We start from the raw sequence: 25,002 nt of genomic DNA, 5'->3' as shown, positions 1-25,002 counted from the left end.
CCTATCCTTCCAGGAGGAGGGAGAAGCCTGAAGATATGTACATATCACTAGTGTTATGAACAAGAGATAGGCATTTGTGTAATGAGCAGTCAAAGTCCTCCTCCTTGTCAATACGCAACTTGGATGACAGTTCAGGAGATCGTTCTCTCCTGTTAGCTGGGCAAGCTCATCCAGATGTAGAAGGCTCACTAGGCAGGGGAAGAATAATAGCATGACACACAATGAAGACACACTCCAAACAACACTGTTTAGCCTTGGCCTCCATATGGGTTTTGTACCAAGTGAATGGAAAATAGCAAGTTATTCCCCTGCATAAGAAAGGACCTTCCACAGACCTAGACAATTACACATCCATAAGTCTCACTTCACAAGCAAAACCATAGAAAGAATTATTATGGAATTAATTATTAATCAACAAGGACACAAGAAACCTCTAAACACTGGACCCATCTTGGGCCGGATTGGTCAAATGCAGGTCATGCTTACTCAACCTGGTAGAGCTTTTTTTTTAGAAAAGGTCACCAAAGCAATGGAAGGAACCAATGGTACAAACTGCCTACCTCAACCTAGTAAAGGATTTTGACACAATACCCCTCTCCGGCATGACAGAAAAGCTTAATAAACTAGGAATAAACTCTTTTGTCACCCACAGGATTGCCACCCGGCTCACAAAAAGGATGCAGGAGATCAAAACAGGGGAAACTACTTCCACAAAAAGGATTCGGTGCTGGGGCATCTTCTGTTTGGCATATACTTCTTACAAGTAAAAGCTAATACAAAAGGGCTCTGGTTAAGTTTGCAGTTGATCAAATCCCCAAAAGGCTCAGTCATCCTACAGGCAAGGCTTGTCCCAAACAAGTAACTCGTGCCAAACTCATGGATTCAAGTTAAATGCCAAAAAATACATAGTCTCCTTTTGAAAATCATCTCCCCTGGGAGAACTACCACAATGGCAACACACCCCCTAAGAGATGACCCAGTAGCTCAGAATTTAAGAACTTAGGCAGACAGTAACCTAACTTTTGACAAGCATGAGTCCAGTGTGGTAAGGAAGCCCTGCTATAATGAGCAACTCAAACAAGGTTTTAGATCTAGAGATGTCGTTGCCCCCCTTTACTCAGCTTTCATAAGGCCAGTCACTGAATATAATGCCTCATTTGACATTTATACATCCAGCTACATGCAACAGCTGGAATACCTGCAGAGATACAAGGTCTAAACAATATGTCTGTATGGACAGCCTCAAAGCCCTATAGCTACATTTGATCTCTTAAGGGCCAAGAGTGGACCTGTGTCTAGAATACAAGGCATCCTCTGATCCATTAACTAATGGCCTAGCTTCATATCTGCAATCCAAACGGTATCAGAAATACTCAATCCAGTGACCTAAACCTCTTCTGCAACATTAGTAGAACACTTTTGAAGGACAGACAGCTCACAGAGGATATCACAGCTCTGTAACAGACTTCCTTATCCTCGTCAAACAAAGCTCATCCCTGATCATATTCAAACATAACTTTGATCAACAGATGAGAAACAGGAAATTTGCATCAGGGTTCCCTCCTTCTAATACTAACAGATAGATGCAGCTCCTAAATCCTAAAAATAACTATGGTATGATCTCAGTTATTCTCACTGGGGTAATATATAATCAACCATGGAATATGTAAAGGCAATCTATAACCAAAGGGGATAAATTTCAAGCACAAAAAAGGAAACTGGCTAGGCTTCAAATGGCCCACAAGGGCAACTAGTCTACTACTTACCTATGAACCTAAAAAATGCCTTATCCCAATGCACAGGGTCCCTCCAAATATCTACAGAGGCAGCTCCTAAATGCTTTATCCAAACACACTGGCTCCCTCCAAATACATATGTTTTGATTTAGTAATCCTCACTAGAATAACATCTAAATACAAATTTTGGAAAGGGTTAGGTGAATCTAAACTCCAACAGGATAGGTTAATATTGAATACCAAACGGGATAATTGGCTGGGCTTAAAATGGCCTGCAAGCAATGGTTACAAAATACAGAAAGGACCAAGACAGCCACTCAAATGGTAGATGCTGAAGATCTCAGGCCTTCTAGATGCAATCTAGGCAGTCTAAACAATTTGGGCATTTTCTAGAAAAAGAAAAAAGTATAAGAGCCAATGGAATCAAACAAAAATTTGTAACGATATAAAAGAAGAATAGGTTTTAGAACTGGGAGGAGCAAGGTGGCTCTCTGCAGGCACCTGTTGACTTGCTTCCTACTATGATGCAGTAATTGATTCACTGCAGGCCTGGCAAGATATATACAGATATCATGATGTCGAGCATTTGAAGTGGCACTAACAGATGGTGGAACCATAACAGGAAAACCTGAAGGTGAGGACTAACAAATTTGCACCACTACAGGGCCAAAACCCTAAGATCCTCAACATAATTAAGAAGGGATGCAAAGGTCTCATGCTCTCTACCTGCAGAGGTTTTAGCTTTCTTTCCATTTTCTCTGAATGCTTACAGCCTGCCCACACTTGATGAAGCATAGTCACATTCTGAAACAAGGGCAAAGATCCCCTTGTCTAAAATCAAGAAGCCTTTACATTCTATCAAAGCATTCAAAGTCTACAGTTTTCATAATAGTGTTTTTGCAGGAAACAAAACACAAGCTTACACACAGGACACTGAGATACACCAAAGCAATACACTGAAGGCTGACTCTCCTTTGGTGGTATCTGTTGACCATAATCACACCTGATAGTAACTCTTCCCCACACATATGGTCTGAATCAAAAATATCTCCAAGTTCCAAGAAATAAAATAAACTACAAACAGCTTTAGAGGTTGGCTGAATGGCAAAAACTGACAGACTGTGTCAGACTTGAATTAATTGTAGATGTTTGAGAAGATTAATGCTGCAGTACTGATTGTTGGGTATTCCTGTCATGCAGACTCTTTGCATCTTCCCTAGCCAACAGATCTCTGGACTCCAATGTATAAGAAAGGTGTCCATTAGCGCCATCTTCAGGTCTCTCTAAGCAGTGAACAAGCAGTCTGATGCAAGAGGTCAGCACAACCTCCCACGTTGTCCGAGTCCGAGTGAAAAGGAGGAAAACTGTAAGAGGAACAGAGAGGGGATGATGGAGATAAGAGGACTATCCGCAAAAAACTTCTACACCCCTTGCACCCAGCTAGGAGAAGAAAACTGGTCAGCAGACTGAAGAGTTGGAGGGTGGGAGTATGCACTACAAAGTACAGTTGTGTACACCTACCATAAATGTAGATGTTCGAGTGTCTTCACTGTTGCAGTCATGACTGTAGGGTTCTCCCCTGCCGGCAGGCAGCCCCAGGTCGGCCAGAATCCCAAAGTCTGGGTCCGGCGTCGGCTGTTCAACCATGCTCCCTGACGTCAGAGAACCAGGAGTACAAAGCTGACAGCCAACGCCATCTTCTCCAGTTTTTCTTGCCCCAGATGTCAGGAGTCCCAAAATGAAAAAAGGTCCCATAACCTTTGCAAATACACCTCAGAAGAATGGTGAAAAAAGGAAATACACAGAAGTAAAAACAAGAGGGGACAGGAGGGAGGGAAACCCAGACTGCAACAGTGAAGACACTCGAACATCTACATTTATGGTAGGTGTACACAACTGTACTATGTTCATCGTGTTTCACTGTTGCAGTCATGACTGTAGGGTAGAATCCCAAAGCTGAAAGAAAGGAAGGTGGTCATAAAGAGGAAGGGGAGGCTAAAAGGCCCTGCAAGACTGCAGAGGCAAAGCCTGCCCTAGACTTAAGAGTAGAGAGGTAGACTGTAGTGCTTAGAAAAAGTATGCACTGAACTCCAAGTTGCAGCTTCCAAAATGTCGTTGGTAGGAACTCCCCTGAGGAAGGCCGCAGAAGTGGCAGCAGCTATGGTGGAATGAGTCCGTATACTCCCTGGGATTTGCTTTCCATGGTGAGAATAACAAAATCTGATTCCATGAGCAATCCATTCAGAAATGGTCTTTTTTGAAATGGCTTTACCTTGGGAACTTGAAGCATAAGAAACAAACAAGTGTTCTGATTTTCTGAAGTCCTTGGTTCTGTTCAGGTAAAAACGTAGTTGTCTGTGTACATCCAAGGAATGCAAGATCCTTTCCCCTTTATTTTGAGGAGTGGGGAAAAAGGTTGACAAGTGGATAGTTTGATTTAAAGCCACTTTGGAAACTACCTTAGGCATGAAGGTAGGATTAGTCCTCAAAGATACCCTGTCTTGATGAAAAATAATATAAGGTTCCACAGCCATAAGAGCTTGTAACTCTGAAACTCTCCTGGCAGAGGTTAGGGCTAACAGGATAGCTGTCTTCCAAGATAAAAACTTGATGTCAGAAGAGGCAGCAGGCTCAAAAGGAGGCAAGGTTAGTTTTTGCAAAACATAGTTGAGATCCCAAGCAGGAATGGGAGGAGATCTAGGAGGTCTTAAGTTCTTGGCTCCTCTGAGAAACTGTCTCATGAGCTGGTGGGAAAAGATGGGAGGGTCTGTATTATAATGAGCAGAAATAGCAGAGGCATGTATCTTAATGGAAGAGAAAGAGAGACCCTTATGTAAGAGATCTGTCAAGTAAAGTAAAATTAAAGTACTATTAGGAAGAAGAGGATCAGAATCCTGAGCCTGCATCCAGGAACAAAATCTTTTCCATTTTCCTGCATAAGATTTTCTAGTGCTAGGACGTCAGGCTTCTAAAATGACATCCATAACCTGTTTGGGCAATAAAGAATAAATTAAAGGCCCTGGATTAACCGGGCTGCCAGGCTGAGAGTTCTGACTTGAGAGTATAGAACCTGACCCTGATGTTGGGGCAGAAGGTTCGGAGACTGAGGAAAAACCCAAGGGGGCTCCAGGCATAGTTTTTTTTTAGAGTTGGATACCAAAACTGCCGAGGCCAATTTGGAGACAGCAAGATTATCAATCTTGGGCTTGTCCCGTTTTATCTTCAATAAAACCCGTGGAAGAAGAGGAAGAGGTGGAAAGGCATATCCCGAGAGGTTCCTCCAACTGAATGACAGGGTGTCCACTTTCCAAGCTTCTCTGTGGAAAGTCCTGGTGCAAAAATTCTGTAGTTGATGATTGAGATGGGATGCAAAGAGGTCTATGTGAGGACATCCCCAGACTGCTGTTATCTTGAATATTTTGGTGTCCAGCATCCACTCGTGTGGATCCGAAAGGTTTCTGCTCAGACTGTCTGCCAGGAAGTTCTGTTTCCCTGGTAGAAACTGAGCTTGAAGATCCAGATTGCAAGCTAGAGCTGTGTTCCATAGATCCATGGCTAGTCTGCAAAGGGGGTAGGAATGAGATCCCCCTTGCTTGTTTAGGTACCACATAACTGTGGTGTTGTCTGTCCGTATTAGCAGTTGTCCTGGTTGTAAAAGATTCCTGAAGGCCAATAGAGCTTTCTGAACGGCTAACATTTCCTTTAAATTGATATGCAGGTGCTTCTGATCCTTTGTCCAAAGGCCCTGCAAACAATTGCCCTGAAAATGGGCTCCCCAAGCATAATCCGAGGCGTCCGTGGTTAGAATCTGAGTGGCAGGAGGCAGACAGAAGGGTTTCCCTTTGTTTAGAGCACATGCCCTGGACCACCAAAGAAATTCCTTTTGAAGGCAAGGAAGGACGGAGATCAGTATGTCTAAACTGTGGCAATGCTGAGACCATACACTTTTTAGGTACCACTGTATTTTCCTCATGTAGTCTTGCATATGGTATGAGAAGGATGCAGGAGGCCATGTAACCCAAAGCCTGCAGGAATTTCCTTGCAGATAGTTGAGTTAGAGTTGCCAAGCTTCTGAAAGTTGAAGCCAGCTGTAATTGTTTTTCAGATGTCAGACATGCCATCTGGGTTGTGGTGTTTAGAAGTGCACCCAGAAAAGTTATCTGTTGTGATGGTGTCAAATTTGACTTTTTTATGTTTACAGAGAATCCCAGGAACTTGAGGAGGTTCTGTACAAATTCTAGATGCTGGAGTAAGACATCCTTGCTGTCTGCCTGAATTAGACAATCATCCAGATAAGGGTAAATTTGAATTCCCTTGAGTCTGCAGTAAGCTACTACTGGAGCCAGGCATTTGATGAAGACCCCGGGCGCAGAAGACAACCCAAAGGGCAGAGCAGAGAATTGAAAGTGCCTCGATCCGGCCTTGAACCCGAGGTATTTTCTGCGATCCTGCCTGATGGGAATGTGTAAATATGCCTCCTTTAAATCCAAAGTTACCATCCATGCATCTTTGGACAGCATTGGAAGTAGCTGCTGTAGAGTAAGCATCTTGAATTTTGGAATCTCTAGAAAGGTGTTCAAGACCGACAGATCCAGAATGGGTCTCCATAAGTTTTGCTTCCTTGGGACTAGAAAAAGCCTTGAGTAAAAACCTTTTCCCATCTCTGAAAGAGGAACCAGTTCTATGGCATTCATAGCCAAAAGAGCTTCCACCTGGTTTAAGGCCTCCGTCCATTGATGTTTTGGAAGGTCTGGCCATCCGCTTGGCCTTGGCAAGGTATGAAAATGGAATTTGTAACCTCTTAAAACCACATCCAAAACCCATTTGTCTTGGGTTATTTGAGTCCAATTTTGATAAAAAGAGAGAGTTTTCCTCCGAGAGGGGCTTCCAGGCAAGAAGTTCCTGTAGCCCAACAGAGGGAGTCATTGAGTTTGTTTCCTTTGAGATTGTGACCTGTCCTCTCCTCCCAGGGGTGGAAGCAGTCCACTGTCTTGGTCTATAAGCAGCTTGTGTTTGAGGCCTACCTCTGGAGCATCTATATCTACCCCTCTGAGGCCTGTCTGAAGTGGGGAAAGGACCAATTTTTTGAAGGCCAATTCCTGCTAAATCTAGGTGGCTGTACTTGTAAGAAATCTTTAACTGTTTGCATGGATTTTGCCTTATCCTCCATCTTTTTAATCACCTCATCAGCTTTTGATCCAAACAAAACATGCTGAACAGGAGCATCCAATAATTTAGCCTTTACTTGTTCAGGTAAATTTTGTTCCTTTAGCCATGCATGCCTTCTAATGACTGTGCCAGAGGCCGCAGCCCTACAAGAAGCCTCCAAGGCATCAAATCCACAGTGTAAACCATGCTTCCCAACCTGTTCAGTGGCATGCAATAAGTCATGTAATTCCTTATCATCTGCACAGGCAGAAATGGAAGTAAGCTTTTGTTTTAAGACAGACAAGAGAAATTGCTGGTATTTAAGCATATGAAACTGACAGTTTAAAGCCCTAATGGACAAAGTAGCAGAAGTGTACACCTTTTTGCCCCATCTTTCTAAGGATCGAGAATCCTTTTCAGTAGGAATGGGATTTTTGGCAGAAGTGGCCTTAACTCCCTTAGGACCCCGAGAAATAGTTTCAGGGTCAGCAGCAGGGTTCTTGTATAAAAACAGATGGGAATCAGGAACCCTGTAATATCTATCAGGCTTAACAGGAGCAGGAGGAAAAGAGTCAGGGGTTAAGTTAGCCTCCGAAAAGGCATCATCCACAATATCCAAAACAGGAGGAATAGCCAGGGGTCTATGTTGGGGAAGAAGAAGAAAATCCCTCAATCTTTTCTTGGATTCCGAATACTCCTGTCCTTCCCAGTGGAAATGTTCCCTCATTTCATGCAAAGTTTCCCCAAAAGAGAAATCCTCAGGGGGAGAAGCTGAAGGAATGGATTCTTCAGCATCAGAATCCTCATAAGGAGGGAAAGAATATTCCTGATCAGAAGAAGAAACTGAGGAAACAGAAGCCTGATCAGAGGAATCATAATAAACATCCTGCCTTGGCCTTTTGTCTGGAGGGGGATGTGAACCCCTAATCACAGTAAGTAAATCCTCCGCCATCTTGAGTAACTGTTTCTGTGACTTGGGAGCCGGTTCAGAAGAGGCCTGTGTTGAAGTCTTTGATTTAGAAGGAGTCTTTGCCTTTGTCTTTACTAGTAGCTGAGTAGGCCTGAAAACCCCTTCGGAAGTCGGTACCTGCACAGCGGCTCCAGACCCATCCGAAGGTCCTGCAAGAGAAATATTTAAAGGCCTGGTTGGCTCCTCATGAGAGTCCATTTCGGCCGTCGGTTCTGAAATGGCCGAGGACAGGGGCTGCAAAAGCGCCTCACGGACGACGGCCGAACCTGAAGCTGGCTCCGTTTGTGCGCTATCATCAGATTTGGACCTCGGAGGCCTGTCTTTATCCTTGCGACGTTTGTGAACTCCGGTAGCCGGGACCGTATCAGATGACATTTTGTAGTTAAAGCGCCTACCGAAGTAATGAAAAGCAAAATCGTACCTTCGCTTAATTGTACGTTGATTGAATCTAGCACAAAACCGACAACTAGCTACGTCGTGGTCAGGGCCTAAGCAAGGAATACAGTAAGAATGAAAATCCTTATGAGGTATTTGCTTCCCACATGAAATACAATTATTAACTTTTTCTGAAATCGGAGTGGAGCAAGAAAAAAGTTTCCCCAATGGGGTACTTAGCTTTGAGTGGAGAAGAAAGTCTTTGGACCGAAGTATATAGAAAAATTTGTCAGGAGTCAGCCGACCAGTACTTGCGAACTGCTATCACCGCACGGCAAGAAAGACTGGAGAAGATGGCGTCGGCTGTCAGCTTTGTACTCCTGGCGCTCTGACGTCAGGGAGTATGGTTGAACAGCCGACGCCGGACCCAGACTTTGGGATTCTGGCCGACCTGGGGCTGCCTGCCGGCAGGGGAGAACCCCTACAGTCATGACTGCAACAGTGAAACACGATGAACATCACTGATCTACTAAAACACCTACAGTTATGGCAAGTGGGACACAACTGTACTATGTTCTCTGGAGTCAATGATGCAGTACTGATTCTTAGCAGGAGACCCAAAGCTAAAAACTGGGTGGTGGTTCATTTGTATGATTTTAAGAAATATTTTGCAGGAAGGCAGAAGCGAACCTGCTCCAGCCCTAGAGGCATTGCCTAGCTTATAGTGTTTTGTGAAGGTGTGCAAAGAGTTCCATGTGACTGGCTCTAAGATGGCCTGGGTGGGAGCTCCTTTGAGGAAAGCAGTGGTAGTTGCCCCATGTCTGGTAGAGTGGGCTTTAATATTTCCAGATAAATCCTTTCCATGGTGTTAGTTACAGGACTTACTGCAGCTAGCTATCCATTAAGAGAGGATTTCTTTGGACACAGGTTTGCCCTTTTTACCCTCTGTGAAAGCCACTGGCATTTCTGCTCTATTATGGCTTTTTGCCCAGCCTAGATGGTACCTGATCTGCCTGTGCACATCCATGGAATGAAAAACTTGCTTTGCCCAGTTTTGTGGATTTATGCAAAAGAGACTGGCAAGCAGATAGCCTGATTTAAGGTTCTGGTGCCATTTTAGGCATAAAGGTTGGCTTTGTTCAGAGGGTGACCCTTTCCATGTGGGAAACAGTGAAAGGTTCTTTACATAAGAGGGCTTGCAGTTCAAAAATTCTCCTAGCAGATTTAACAGCTATGTGGAGGGTGGTCTTCCAAATGAGCATATTTAGAGAGGCATTGGCTTCAGGTTCAGAGGGAGGCAAAGTAAGCTTTTTAATACACAACTTAAATCTCAAGTTGGAATGGAGGTCTGTCTGAGAGGTCTCAAGTGAATCACCCCTTTTAGAAAAAGTTTCATGTGAGGGTATGAGAAGATAGGTGCAGCACTGTTCAGGCAAGAAGAAATTGCAGACATAATGCTGCAACAGGAAAAGCCTAGTGTAATGAGGCGTGACATGTACTGCAAGACTGAGCTTTCATCTGCTTGAGTAGTATTAGTATCTGCTGTGACATCAGGCAGAAAATCTTTTCCATTTTGTCAAGAATGACTTCTTGGTATTGGGCTTTCTTGCCTCCCTTAGAATGGAGAGGACTTCTTTGGGATAAGATGCCATCCTAGGTGTCAAAACCCAATCCTCCAGGTGCTTAACCTGAGGGTGAATAGGAAGGGATGGAAGACAGACCCCATAACCTGGTTGAGCAGATCATCTCTTGCTGTAGGGTGCAGAATCTCCCCTCACATGCATCACAAGAAAGGTGAACCAACTGTATCCCAGCCAGAGGGGTCACTAGGATCATGCTGAGTTTGGATGCCCTGATTTTTGTTAGTACCCTGGGAATCAGGGGCAAGGGTGGGAACGCATACTGGAACCAGTATGTCCATGTGAAGCAAAATGTATTTATCTTCCAAGCTCCTGTTGATTGTGTTTTGGAGCAGAAATTCTGCAGCTGACTGTTGTAGAGAGAGTTCTACTGAGGAGATCCTCCACTGTATTGTCAGATCCAATAAGATCTTCTTTTCATCATCCATTCATTGGGGTGTGGAAGGTCCCTGCTTTGACAATTTGCCAGGGTATTGCTTTGGCCTGCAAAACTAAAAGATTTTCGGTTTGTCCTTCCTGATTTTTCAGGAGGACTTTCTGAATCAGTGGTAAGGGGGGGCATAAAGAAACTTCCCCTCCCAGGAGATGTTGAAAGCATCTACCCTCCAGGCCAGAGGGCAGGCCAGAGGGGTGTAGGTCTTTGAGCAAAAGGTCTTCAGCCACCTGTTTTGGGAGTAGGCAAACAGGTCTATTTGAGTAGTGCCCCACCGGTGGACTATATCTAGTAAGACGGTCCTGTCCAGCATCCATTCGTGTTGTGGAGAGGATGTCCTGCTTAGGAGATCTTTCTTGCTGTCCTGTGAGGGGATGTAGGTTGTCTGCAGGGACAGGTTGTGGTGAGAGGCTAGATCCCATATCAGCAGGGTTAGTCTGCACAGCTGATATGCCCTTGTCCTTCCCTGTTTGTTGAGGTACCAACATTACCGTGGTATTGTCTGTTACTATATGAAGGACCCCTGGTCGAAGCAGAGGGGTAAATGTTTTAGAGATAAGAAGACTGCAGTCATTTCTCTGACACTGATGTGTTTGGCCTTCAGGGAAGGGTGCCAGTTTGCTTGATCCCTGTAAGCTGCCATTCTTGCTGCCCAACCTGAATCTGAGGCATCTGTATGCATTACTTGGGTTGGGGGGGGAGGGCTGAAGTGGAAAACCCTGGGTTTAGCTGGACTTGTTGGATCCACCAGCTGATTTTTTTCTTTAGACAGGGAAGGAGGAGGATTACTTGTTCCAAGTGATTCAGGTGCTGGGACCAAATGTTTTTGAGGTACCACTGTAGTTTGATCATATGCATTCTAGCCAGTGGTAGCATAGGGATTGTTGCTGCCATTAAGCCCAGGAGTCGAAGGACTTGCCTTGAAGTTATTGTCTGAGAGAGTAGCAGCTCCTTGAAGTGGGGGAGGTCAGGTATAGGACCTTGTCCTGAGGAAGAAAGGTCTTCATTCTGTCCATGCAGATTCTGCAACCCAGGAAAATCTTGTCCTGGTCTGAGTGAAAGGAGGACTTTGGAAGGTTGAGGGTGAACCCTAGATTCTGCAGAAGTGACATGGTGAAGTGCAGATGTTTTGAGAGGGTATCTTTTGACTCTGCCAGTATTAGGATATCGTCCAGATAGGGGTAAATCTGGATTCCCGGAGTTCTGCAGAAGGCAATGGCTGGGGCCAAGCATTTTGTGAACACTTGGGGGGGAGGGCAGTGGACAAACCATAGGGCAAAGCAGTAAATTGGAAATGAGAGGACGGTCCAGAGAAACACAGGAATCTTCTGTAGGAAGTTCTGATGGGTATGTGTAGGTAGACCTCTTTTAGGTCCAAGGTGGCCATATAGGCCTTGGCTGGTATGAGAGGTAGTAGGGTGGGAAGTGACGGCATTTTGAAGGTGGGCACCTGAAGGTAAAGGTATAGAAAGGAGAGGTCTAAGATTGGTCTCCAAGGGCCATCCTTCTTGGGAACCAGGAAGAGATGGGAGTAAAAAAACCTTTTCTTCTTATCCTGAGGGAACAGGTTCTATGGTACCTAGCTTCAGCAGGTCTGTCAGAACCTGTGGAAGGAGATGCTGTTGGTTTTTGGGTGGGTATGGTATGCCTCTCATGGGTGTTTTTTCTTTCCAAGAGAGGAAATATCTTTTTTCTATTATGGATAGTACCCATTGGTCCGAGGTTATGGTTTGCCAAAAAGGAAGGCAGTGGGAAAGGCGTGCTGAGAGTGGAAGTGGGGCAAGGCAGTCACACATTGTTGGGGTCTCCTCTGTCCTGAAAGGGTTGTCTAGGCTGAGGATGCGGGGCAGCAGGTCTGGACGTGGTGGGTCTTCTTTCACCTCTTCTAGATCTGGAAGAGGAAGAAACCGTTTGGGTAGGGTTTCGCCTCACAAAGCTGGCTTTAGCTGGATGTTTTTTTGTAGTACTTAGGAATTGGGGACACCAGTAAATGTCTTATGTCCTGCAATTCTTTACTTTTTTTCTTGCAGGTTCTTAAAAAGATCTGCATTTTTTTTTCCCGAAAAGGAAATTGTGATCCAGGGGGACATCCTGGATCTTTGACCTGAAGTCTTCTGGGAGATTCTGAAGTCTCTGCCAGGAGAAAGTACAGTTTTGTACCTACCATAAATGTAGATGTCCGAATTGGATAGCATCTGCAGTCATAACAACTGGGTTGTCCTGTCGTCAGGCAGCCCTTCAGTCGGCCGGATTCCAAAGTCCGGGTCCGGCTTCGGCTGATGCCGCACTTCACCCGACGTCATCACTGTTGGTCTTCGGGTATAAAAGCATCAGCCGACGCCATTTTCTTCAGTGTTTCTTGCCCCAGATGCCAGAAGCCCTATAGAAGGCTAAAAATTTTGGATAGATGCCAATGTTTCCAAAAGATAGAGGTAAACACAAAAATAAGCATGTATGTATATAAATACAAACAAATACACCATGAAAGAAATCCCCCCACTAGCTAGCTATTAGAAGGGTAAACACCCTAGGAGTACCACAGAGGGGAAGGAGGGAGGGTAATCCTGACTGCAGATGCTATCCAATTCGGACATCTACATTTATGGTAGGTACAAAACTGTACTATGTCCTTCATGGATGCATCTGCAGTCATAACAACTGGGTAGAATACCATAGCCAACTAGGGAGGAGGATAAAAGTAGATTATGGTGTGTTTAGGATCCCTTGCAGAACAGCAGTGGCAAACCCTGCTCGGGATCTGGAATATAGAGGTAAATTATAATGCTTGGCAAATGTATGCACGGAGGTCCAAGTAGCCGCCTCAATAATGTCTTTGGTAGCCACTCCTCGTAAGAAGGCTGTGGTAGTGGCTGTTGCCCTTGTAGAATGAGGTCTTATGTTCTGTGGAATTGGCTTTCCATGGAAGGAGTAACAGAATCGTATGCAATTTCCTATCCATTTGGAGATTGTCTGTTTGGAAATAGCTTTTCCTTCCCTTCCTGTTGCATAGGCTACGAAAAGTTGGTCAGTCTTTCTGCTATTTTTGTTCTGTCCAAGTAGTAGCGTAGCTGTCTATGTACATCCAAGGTATGCAGTATTCTTTCCCCTCTGTTTTGTGGGTTGGGAAAGAAGGTAGGTAGGTGGATTGCCTGGTTTAATGACACTCTGGATACCACCTTAGGCATAAATGTAGGATTAGTCCTCATGGACACTCTATCTTGGTGGAAGATTAGAAAGGGTTGCACTGCCATTAAGGCCTGTAGTTCTGAAACCCTCCTTGCTGAAGTAATTGCCAGTAGGAAAGCAGTTTTCCATGACAGGTGTTGTAGGTCTGCTGTTGCTGCTGGTTCAAAAGGTGATAGTGTCAATTTTTCTAGCACAAAGTTCAAGTCCCAAGCTGGCAATGGTGGTTTCCTTGGAGGTTTTACATTCTTGATTCCTCTGAGGAACTGCCTGAGCAAAGGGTGTGAAAAAACAGGTGGATCAAAGCTGTATTCTGCTGAAATAGCTGATGCATGAATCTTGATGGAGGAGTAGGACAGGCCTGAATGAAGTAGTTCGGTCAGATACTCCAGAATGTTAGGTATATCTATGTTTGATACATCTTTTCCTCTTTCAGAACTCCAAATGACAAACCTTTTCCATTTCCCAGCATAATTCCTTCTAGTTGAAGGCCTGCGTGCTTCAAGAATAATGTCTTTAACTCTTTGTGAAAGTTCTGTATTAGGAGCTGCTATGTGATGTTCCATGCAGTCAGTTGCAGCGTTTTAGGTTTGGATGCATGGTGCTGAAGTTGTTCTGAGTTAGCATCAAAGGCATCAGGGTATTGGCCACATATTGTTCGAGACATGCTCCTCAGCAGTGGGTACCAATGCTGTCTTGGCCAGTTTGGAGCTATCAGGATTATCCTTGGGCGTTCCTCCTTGATTTTTAGTAGTACTTTGTGTATCAAGGGAAGAGGTGGGAATGCATATGCTGTTAGGCCTTTCCAGCTGAAGGAGAGCGAGTCCACTTTCCATGCTAGTGGGTGGAATGTCCTTGTGCAGAATTTTTGAGCTGGTGATTGAAAGGTGATGCGAATAGATCTATCTGAGGCATTCCCCATTTCTTGAGATGGTCTTGAAGATATCCGGGTGCAGCTGCCATTCGTGGGCATCCGATGTGGTCCTGCTTAACATATCTGCTAGAGAGTTTTCTTTTCCTGGCACAAATATTGCCTGTAACTGGATGTTGTAGCTGAGTGCCAGGGTCCACAGCTCCAAAGTCATTCTGCATAGGGGTAAGAATGAGTGCCTCCCTGTTTGTTGATGTACCACATGACTGTGGTGTTGTCTGTCCTTATCATCAAGTGGTCCTCCTTGAGAAATGGTCAGAACTTTTGGATTGCCAGTTTTACTGCCAGCATTTCTTTTAGGTTGATGTGCAGGTGAAGTTGGTCCTGTGTCCACAATCCTTGTACGCATTTGTCCAGCATATGCGCCCCATCCTAGGTCTGAAGCATCTGTTGTGATGGTCTGGCTTGCTTGACCCTTGCGAAAGGGCAGGCCTGGGTTTGACTGGCATGCCTGAGCCCACCATAGGAACTCCTGTTTTAAGCATGGTATTAGTGGGATTTCCGTTTCTAGGCTGTGTCTGTGTTGGGACCATAAATTCTTTAGGTACCACTGTAGTTTTCTCATATGTAGTCTGGCAAATGGAACCAAGATTATGCATGATGCCATGAAACCCAAGGCCTGCAGTACCTTTCTTGCTGTTAACTTGCTCAGTTTTGTTAGTGCCAAGAAGTAAAGAGGGAGTTCTTTTTGTTTTTCTGTAGTTAGGAATGCCATTTGTCTTACTGTGTCCAATTCCGCTCCCAGGAAAGTCCTTGTCTGGGATGGTATCAGTCTTGACTTTTGTAAATTGACTGTGTATCCCAGTGCTTGAAGCAAGTAAATGACCCTTTGTAAATCTGTTGTCAGCTTGCTTTTGTTGTCTCCTTGTATCAGGCAGTCGTCCAGGTATGGATAAATTTGAATTCCCTGTAGTCTGCAATGAGCGATTACTGATGCCAGGCATTTTGTGAATACTCTGGGCAGTAGATAAGCCAAAGGGCAATGCTGAGAATTGATAGTGCTCTGATCCTGCAAGAAATCTGAGGTATCTTCTGCAGATTGGTCGAATGGGGACGTGCAGGTATGCCTCCTTGAGATCTAGAGTTACCAGCCAACACTCCTTGCCCAGCATGGGAAGAAGTTGCTGTAGGGTCAGCATTTTGAATTTTGGGACAATGATGTAAGTATTCAGGGTGGACAGGTCTAGAATTGGTCTCCAACTTTTTTCCTTTCTTGGAACTAGGAATAGTCTGGAGTAGAACCCCTTTCCTTGCTCTGCTGTTGGCACTTTCTCCACAGCTCTCATGTTTGCTAACTCCATTATCTGTTGTAGAGCCTCTGTCTTTTGATTTGGAGGTAGATTTGGCATTCCTCTTTTGTCTGGTAAAGTGTGGAAGTGGAACCGGTAACCTTGATCTATGGTTCGTAAAATTCACTTGTCCTTTGTTATGTGGTGCCAGTTTTTTGAAAATAAGGTTAGCTTTCCGCCTAGAGGAGCTGCTATTTGTTTCCTGGTAGGCGGGTTTAGGATTAAGTCACTGTGGCTGTGTTGATGTAGTGGCAGGTGTTGAGTCTGTGCCTCTGGTGTTACCTTGCCACTGTCGTCCTCTGTAGGCACCTCCTCTGGATTGGTTTCTGCCTCTGGAACGTCTATTCCTGCCCCTTTGAGGTCTTGTGGAGTCAGGAAAGGACCAATTTTTGGCAGGCCAGTTCCTGCTAAACCTTGGGGGTTGAACCTGCAAGAAATCTTTAACTGTCTGGACTGATTTTGCCTTTTCTTCCATTTTCTTCATAACCTGCTGGGCAGGTGTACCAAACAAACTTGTTTTATCCATAGGAGCATCTAGCAATTTAGATTTAACATGATCCGGTAAAGCTTGCTCCTTTAGCCATGCATGCCTTCTAATTACAGTGCCAGTCATGGCTGATCTAAATGAAGCCTCCAGTGCATCATAGCCACATTTTAAAGAATGGTTACTAACTTGCTGTATGTTATTTACCATTTCTAATACATATTTCTTATCAAGAGATTCATCAGTGGTTAGCTTTTTAGTTAACTGATCAAGCATAAACTCTTGGTATTGTATCATGTGAAACTGACAGTTTAAAGCTCTAGCTGAAAGAGTGGCTGAAGTGTAAACCTTCTTACCCCATCTGTCTAATGACCTTGCTTCCCTTTCAGAAGGAACAGGGTTTTTAGCTATGGTCGCTACTGCCTTGGGACCCTGGGAAATAGTTTCGGGTCTGCAAGAGGGGCCTTGTAAAGGTGGTGATGAGTATCTGGCACCCTGTAAAATCTGTCTGGTTTGGCAGGGGCTGGGGGTAAAGAATCTGGAGCGGAGCAGACATCATTGAAAGCATCATCCACCACAGAGAGAACAGGAGGTATAGCTAAGGGCCTGTGCTGTGGAAGGTGCAAAAGGTCCTAAGTCTTTTCCTGGAGTCTGAAAAATCCTGTTGCTGCCATTGGAACTGTTCTCGCATGGCATGCAAGGTTTCCCCAAAGGAGAATTCTTCTGGTGGGGAAGCAGCTGGAATGGATTCTTCAGCATCAGAATCTTCAAAATTGGAGAAAGGAGCCTCTGGCTGGTCAGTTATGTCTGATTCATCAGCAGAATCATCAGAGGACACTGGCTCATGGGGCTCTGCCCTAGGTCTCTTCTCTGGGGGCTGAGAGGGCCTGTCTGGGTGAGATTGAGATCCTCTAATTAATGAAATTAAATCTTCTGCCAAAGTAAGTATTTGAGAACTGGAAGAGGGCCTGGTTGAGGGGGGTTTAACAGGCACTGTTTTAGTAGTCTTGGCTGCTTTAGCCCTGGCGAAGGCCTTAATGGACATGGCTGCTGGAGGCCTAGCAGCACCACGTGCTGGGGTAGAGACATCCAAGGGAATGGTGTCTGATAAGTCAGTGGTAAGCACCGTAGTGGGTAAAATTTCAGAGGCCGATTCAAGAGTGTTAGCAGGGACCTCAGTTGTAGAGATAGATTCAGCTGTATTTTGATCAGTTTTCTCGGTTTCGGCCGAAACCGAGACACTCGCGGTTTGCTTAACCATGGTTTCGGCCGAAACCGCGGACCGCGAGTGTCGGTCTTTTTCTTTGCGTTTTTTGGCAGAATGCGTAGTCGGAGGATCCGACGGCATAATGTACACAAAATCAGAACCGAAAAACTGTTCTGCAAACTCCGACCGACGTCTAAGCGTTCGTCGGTTGAAAGAAGCACAGGACGAACAGGCTGCTACGTCGTGGGCTGGGCCTAAGCAAGGCAGGCAGTAAGAGTGGAAATCTTTATGAGGTATTTGTTTCCCACAGGTTAAACAATTATTAACTTTTTCTGACATCGGCTGAGGCAAGAAAGAGTCCCCAATGGGGTACTTAGCTTTAGAAGTCTTCGAAGTAGTATTCGGTAGAAGTAATCTCTGGATCCGACCGACCGGCACTTGCGAACAGCTTCTGCTTCGGGCACCACGCGGCAAGAAAGACTGAAGAAAATGGCGTCGGCTGATGCTTTTATACCCGAAGACCAACAGTGATGACGTCGGGTGAAGTGCGACATCAGCCGAAGCCGGACCCGGACTTTGGAATCCGGCCGACTGAAGGGCTGCCTGACGACAGGACAACCCAGTTGTTATGACTGCAGATGCATCCATGAAGGACATCAGAAGCAGACGCTGCAGAGCAAGCCGAAGCTTCTGCAGCATCATAACTGCTTCTAATCAAGTGTCAGAGATGTCAGCCTTAAAGGGGCTGTCAGGAATAGAGGCCAGCATGGAGGAGGCTTGAGATACCAAGTCCAGAGCATATTAAGTCATGTGCAGCTGATAGTTCATGGCTCTGAAAGCCAATGTGGAGGATGTGTATACCTTCTTATCAGTCCTATCCATAGATTTGCTGTCTTTATCAGTGGGTAGGAGTCAGGCAGACGGAAGAAGTCTGGATTGCTTATCAGGGTAGGTGGCAATCACTGCTGGGTCTTCCAAGGGTGGTTTGCCTAGGAATTTTTGCTCATCAGGCACCTTGTAGAAGTGATCTGGTCGCTTGGGGGCAGGTGGCGGAGAGTCTGGAGCCTTAGATGCAGAATTAAGGGCATCCAGGTATACAGGTAGAACTGGAAGAACAGCAGAAGGGCATGGGGATTCAACTTGAAGAAGCTCAAAATACCTCTTTTGGGTGTCAAACATTTGTGAAGTATCCCATTTGAAATAGACTTTCATCTTGGTGATGGTCTCACCAAATGTAATATCCTCAGGGGGTGAATCCCCCTCAACAGATTCCTCATCAGGAGAATGATACTCCTGGGGAGATGCAATTTGGGAGGTATAGGTTTCATAGGTACGTACTAGGCTATCGGCCCAAGGGCCTACGTAAGCCTAGCCAGCAACGTTCAATAGCTTACGCCACCCAAGAAAGTTATTTTCCTGTGCCACTGTCCAGCAGAGACACAGAAGTGATCCCTGGGGTGTATTTCCTATTTCCCGTCCACTCATCAAGATTTTTCTTGAAGTGTGTTAATGAAGAACTTTGCTTGACATAGATGGATAGCTTGTGCCAGAGTATAGGAAGTCTCTGGGACAGGAATCTATCCCTCCAGCGTGTCCTGTTTATTGTGGTGACAAGGTTTAGGTCCCTAGAGCGTGTATAAGACATGAAGTCCTCTGAGGAGGAAAAGGATGCATCATGCTCCTCATCCCTAGTCTGAGATGTCATGGGGGGAGGGGGGAATGCAGAAGCAGGCCTAGGATTAAGCAAAGGTAGAGTAGAGGAGGATGAGGCTGAAGGCCTAAAGGCCATCAAGGCCTGCATCAGGGAAGAAATGAAGAACTGCCAGTCAGGTAGGCCTTCAGCAGTGGCAGAGGCATGCTTGGTTTTCAGTTTCTTTTTAGCCAAGGTGGACGTTGGAACCGGCCTGGAATCAGGCTTAGTGAGAACTGTATCTGAAGTCAGGATCCCGGTCAGAGGTACCAGAGATTCTGGTTCTCCCTCAACCTCGACGGTAGTCGGGGTCTGGGTTGGCTCTGTGGACATGCTGGTCATCATCTGAGCAACGGCTTCCCCAAAGGTAGTTGCTGAAGTTGATGGATACACTAGGCGCTCTTCAGCTCCTAAATCAGCAGCTAGCGAGGCATTTGTAATGGAGCGGCAGGTGAAGAAGGCCTAGGAAACTTGGGCTTCTTGCGCAGAGATTCTGACACGACCTCCAAGGCGGGATCCATTCTTAGGGCTAACCGCTTAAGGCGCTGGTTTTCTAAGTAAAGGTTTAGTGCTGCCAGACGCCTGCGTAGGGTCTTTGGCACAAACGATTGACAAATGGAGCAAGCGGAATGGTTGTGCTCCCGGCCTAAGCAAAAAACACACCTATCATGGGTGTTTTTATGGGGCATCTGGCACCCGCATTGGCATTTACCCTTTTTACCTGACATCGGCTATAAATTGCTACAACAAACCAAGCCTAAGAAATAACAATCGGGTATGAAAAAACAAAAACCAAACAGGTTACTTAGCTTTATTGAGATGTCTGATGAGAAGGAGCAAACACATGCTGCTTCAGTCGCCTGCGGCTGAAAAGTTCTGAGGACTGTCCATGCAGATGTCACATTTAAGGCCCCTGGTTTATGGTCTTACGTGTGAAGTCCCACGCAGCTGCAAACAGCCAATCTAAAGCTTTTGTATAGGAGCCAACGTACGAGTAGCCTGAGGGCAGGAAATCCCACAACAAGAATACTGCAACATAGGAATAGAAGGACATCCTCCAGAATACTTTTGCAGTGATGAGCTTCTTTGGAAATAGACTAGTCAGGTAGCTTATCAATGACACAATCCTGCCTTGGGGAAGGAAGACTTTGTTGAACTGAGTGTACAATGGCTCCCAGGATGATACTTGTTTGAAATTTTTGAAGATTTACAGTGAAACAGAATAGTTGTTTAAGAAAGGAAAGTTGTGTAAAATCTTACCATAACCACAGATATCCTTCTCTTCCATGTTGCACTATTCACTAGTGGGTTTACCCCCCTTCCCATTAGCTTGTTCGGCCAGGTTTCCAAAGGTTTTTCAGTCTGTGCTGGACATCTGACGTGTAGGCTGGTACGTGGTCCATAAAAGTGATGTCTGCGCACACCAGTCCTCAGAACCAAGAAACCCCAGATGGAGCCAAGTCCTGATAGCATAGCCTGAGTAGGAGCCTGAGGAGAGCAAGTGCAAGGAGAACAGGGGGATGGAGGGAAGGAAGGAATACTGCAACATGGAAGAGAAGGACATCTATGGTTATGGTAAGATGTTACACAGCTTTCCTATGTCCTTCTATTTCAATGTTGCAGTATTCATTAGTGGGGGGAGTACAAAAGTTCACTGCTGGCTGGGTGGTGGTCTGGATGAGGATTCCAGGAACCCATGCAGGATAGCCCTGGCAAATCTTGCTCTGGTCCTGGAGATGTGGTCCAGCTTGCAGTGTTTGGTGAAGGTGTGCACAGATGACCAAGTAGCTGCTTCCAGAATGGAGTTAGTGTCTAGAACTTCAAAGAAGGCTCCAGAGGAAGCCATGGCCCTTGTGGAATGGGCTCTGATGTTGTCAATTAGTGTCTTTCCATGGTGAGAGTAATAAAATGAGATTGCCCTAGCAATCCAAGAAGAAATGGTTTGCTTCCCTACAGCTTTCCCCAGAGCCCTGGGATGGAAGAAAAGAGATGATCTGATGTGCGTATAGGTTTGGTCTTATGTAAGTAGAAACGGAGTTGCCTGTGTACATCCAGGGAGTGAAGGACTCTCTCACTGTCTCCCTGAGCGTTAGAAAAGAAGGTGGGCAGGTGAATAGCCTGACTAAGGGAGTGGTCATTAACTACCATGGGGGTGAAGGAAGAATTAATCCTAAGGGTGACCCTGTCCATATGGAAAATTAGGAAGGGTAGGTAGAAATGAGGGCTTGAAGCTCTGAGACCCTCCTGGCTGATGTTAAAGCTACTAGCAGTACTGTTTTCCACATGCAAAATTTCAAGTCTGCATTACCAGCTGGTTTAAAGGGTGGCAGAGTGAGTTTTTCCAGCACATAATTAAGATCCCATGGAGGAGGAGTTGGTTTCCTAGGGGGTCGTGGGTATAGAACACCTTTTAGGAATACTTTGGCTGGCAGCCTGGTAGCAGGTGGGGGCTCCGGAGGCAGGCAGGAAGAAATGGCTGACAAATGTGCCTTTAAGGAGGAGCAAGACAATCCAGTCTTTAGCAGTTCACATAGGTAAGACAGAATTAGAGGCAGATCGCTGTCCAGCGGCTCTGTCTTTTCTGACACCAGATAGAAAAACCTTCTCCATTTAGAGAGATAGGGATTTCCTTGTGTTAGGTTTCCTGGCTTCCTGCAGGACTGAGAGCATGTCCTCGTTATATAGGTGTCTGAAGGGAATCAGAATCCTATCAGCCACAGGGAGAGTTGTAGGGATCTCCAGTGTGGGTGAATCTTTGTTCCCTGGTGCTGTGTGACTAGATCCACTGAAAGGGATAACTTGTGGTGATTGCCCTTGGATAGGTGAAAAAGTAGGGGGAACCAGTGCTGCCTTGGCCAAAAGGGTGTCACCAACAAGATTTTTGGTGAGTCCTGCTGAATTTTCAGTAGGACTCTCTGTATCAAAGGGAAGGGGGGAAAGGCGTACAGGTATTTCCCCTTCCAGAACATTAAGAAGGCATCTGTTTGAAGAGCCTTCGGGTCATACGTTTTAAGCACAACCTGGATGGGAAACAGAAAATATACCCCTGGGATTCCACCCGTGTCCCTGCTGGACAAGGGTGCTGACATGTCTAAACATGGGTTAAACTCTTGGCTAGGCTTACAAAGGCCTCAGGCCCAATAGCCTAGTAACCTCCTATGAAAGTCTTTATGCGGTATTTGTTTCACAGACTTCAAGCAATTGTTTACATTTCTGAACATTAAATTAGTAGACAAACGTCCACAAAGGGGTACTTATCTGACTAAGGAGAAGAGGATCTCAGGAAACACGAGCCAGCTGATGGACTGCGAGTATATTGAAAGTACAGTTTTGTACCTGCCATAAATGTAGATGTTCGACTGCTAATACAGCTGCAGTCATAACAGATGGGTTCTCCTGCTGTCAGGCAGGTCCTCGGTCGGCCGAATTCCAAAGTCTAGGTCCGGCATCGGTTGTCGTCACTTCTTCCCTGACGTCAGTGCGACAGGGGTATAAAGGAACCAGCCAACGCCATTTTCTTCAGTTTTTCTTGCCCCAGATGTCAGGTGCCCCCAGAAGGAAGGCAATACATAAATTTGTGTAATAAAGCAGTGCAATACAATCAAAATACAGTAGTTGCAAGCAAATACACCATAAATTAATACCCCATATCAGGTTGTATGAGGATGTGTTAGCCTATAGGCCTGTCCCAAGAGGGGAAGGAGGGAGGGAAACCTGGACTGCAGCTGTATTAGCACTCGAACATCTACATTTATGGTAGGTACAAAAGTGTACTATGTTCATCGTGCATACAGCTGCAGTCATAACAGATGGGTAGAATCCCAAAGCTAAGAAAGGGGTGGTAGGCACTAGGTGGAACTAGGAGGAGCCAGGATGCCCTGCAAGACTGCAGTGGCAAAGCCTGCTCTAGTTTTGGAGTATAATGGTAGGTGGTAGTGCTTGGAGAAGGTATGCACAGAACTCCAAGTGGCTGCTTCCAAAATATCTTTGGTAGGAACTACTCTGAGGAAAGCTGCAGAGGTAGCTGTGGCCCTTGTGGAGTGAGATTTGATGCCTGTAGGTACAGTTTTGCCATGAAAAGAATAGCAAAAGCGTATGCAGTGGGCTATCCATTTTGAGATTGTCTGTTTCGAAATTGGCTTTCCTTGAGCTCCTACAGCATAGGACACAAAGAGCTGTTCTGATTTTCTGAAAGGCTTTGTTCTGTCCAGATAATAACGTAGTTGTCTGTGGATGTCCAAGAAGTGTAGTAATCTCTCCCCTTTGTTTTGAGGATTAGGATAAAAGGTAGGTAAGTGTATGGCCTGATTCAAAGCTACCCTGGATACCACTTTAGGCATAAAGGACGGGTTGGTTCGTAAGGAAACTCTGTCCTGATGGAAGATGATAAAAGGCTGCACAGCCATGAGAGCTTGTAGTTCTGAAACTCTACGAGCTGAGGTAATAGCCAGAAGGAAAGCTGTTTTCCAGGACAAATATTGCAAATCTGATGAGGCAGCTGGCTCAAAGGGAGGCAAGGTCAGTTTTTCCAGAATGAAATTGAGATCCCAAGCAGGTATTGGTTGTTTTCTTGGGGTCTTAGATTCTTAGCCCCTCTGAGGAACTGTCTTAAGAGAGGGTGAGAGAATAAGGGTGGATCAGTGTTGTATTCTGCAGAAATGGCTGAGGCATGGATTTTGATGGAGGAGAATGAAAGTCCACTGCTTAGCAGCTCAGCTAAATACTGTAGTATTTGAGGTAAATTCAGTTTTCCAGGATCCTGACCCTTTTTCTCATTCCAGACACAAAACCGTTTCCATTTTGCGGAGTAAGCTTTTCTAGTTGACGGCCTTCTGGCCTCCAAAATGACATCCTGCACCTCCTTGGAGAGTAGGGTCTGTTGTGATGCTAAGGAATCTTCCATGCGGCTAGATTGAGTGTTTTTAGCTGGCTGTGAAGAGTTTTGAAGCTGTGCTGAGTCAGAAGAAGAGGCATTAGAGGCAGGGTCCATGGTGGGGAATGCGTCAGGCTCCTCAGGAGTGGGTACCAGTGCTGTCTTGGCCAGTCCGGAGCAATGAGAATCATCTTTGGTCTGTCTGCTCTGGTTTTCAATAGAACTTTGGGCAGCAGAGGAAGAGGTGTGAATGCATAAACTGTCATTGATGTCCAACTGAAAGAGAGAGCGTCCACTCTCCAGGCCTTTGGATGGAAAATCCTTGAGCAGAATTTTGTCAATTGGTGATTTTTGTGGGAGGCAAAGAGATCTATGTCTGGCCTTCCCCATGCTTGGATTATTTCTGTAAAAACTTTTGGGTGCAACTTCCATTCGTGTGGATCTGTCATATTTCTGCTTAGGTTGTCTGCCAGCGTGTTTTCCTTGTCTGGCAAGTACTGTGCTTGTAATTCGAAAGTGACATGGCCAGTCTGCATAGGGGGTATGAATGTGTTCCTCCCTGTTTGTTTATGTACCACATAACTGTGGTGTTGTCCGTTCTTATCAATAGTTGACCTGGTTGCAGAAGGTCCTTGAAAAGCTATAATAGCATTTATTACTGCTAGCATTTCCTTTTGATTGATGTGAAGGTGCTTTTCTTTTTGGGACCATTTGCCCTGAATGCACCGATCTGTCATGTGCACCCACCAGGCGTAGTCCGAGGCTTCTGTTGTGATGATTTGATTTGCTTGAGGTTTGCTGAATGGAAGACCTGTGTTTGTTTGGCATGCTTGAGCCCACCACAGAAATTCCTTTTGCAGACACGGAATTAGTGGTATTATTGTTTCCAAACTGTGGCTGTGTTGAGACCATATGTTTTTCAGGTACCATTGAAGTTTCCTCATATGCAGCTTTGCACATGGGATTAGAAAGATGCAAGATGCCATGAATCCCACAGCCTGCAGGATTTTCCTTGCAGTCAGCCTGGTGCAATTTGCTAGTGC

General features: G+C 45.4%; 1 protein-coding gene across 1 annotated transcript in view; it reads right to left on the bottom strand.

Moving 5' to 3' along the window:
• SPTAN1 (spectrin alpha, non-erythrocytic 1) overlaps positions 1 to 25,002 on the bottom strand; it is a gene marked incomplete in the record, with an annotated part of 2,849,969 nt that overhangs the window by 666,825 nt on the left and 2,158,142 nt on the right.

This window comes from Protopterus annectens, chromosome 16.part0, assembly GCF_019279795.1.
Source record: "Protopterus annectens isolate FY-2018-M chromosome 16.part0, PAN1.0, whole genome shotgun sequence".
NCBI classification, from domain to species: Eukaryota; Metazoa; Chordata; order Ceratodontiformes; family Protopteridae; genus Protopterus; species Protopterus annectens.
The sequence above is the reverse complement of the archived record's forward strand: the minus strand, read 5'-3'. Positions and strand labels throughout refer to the sequence as shown.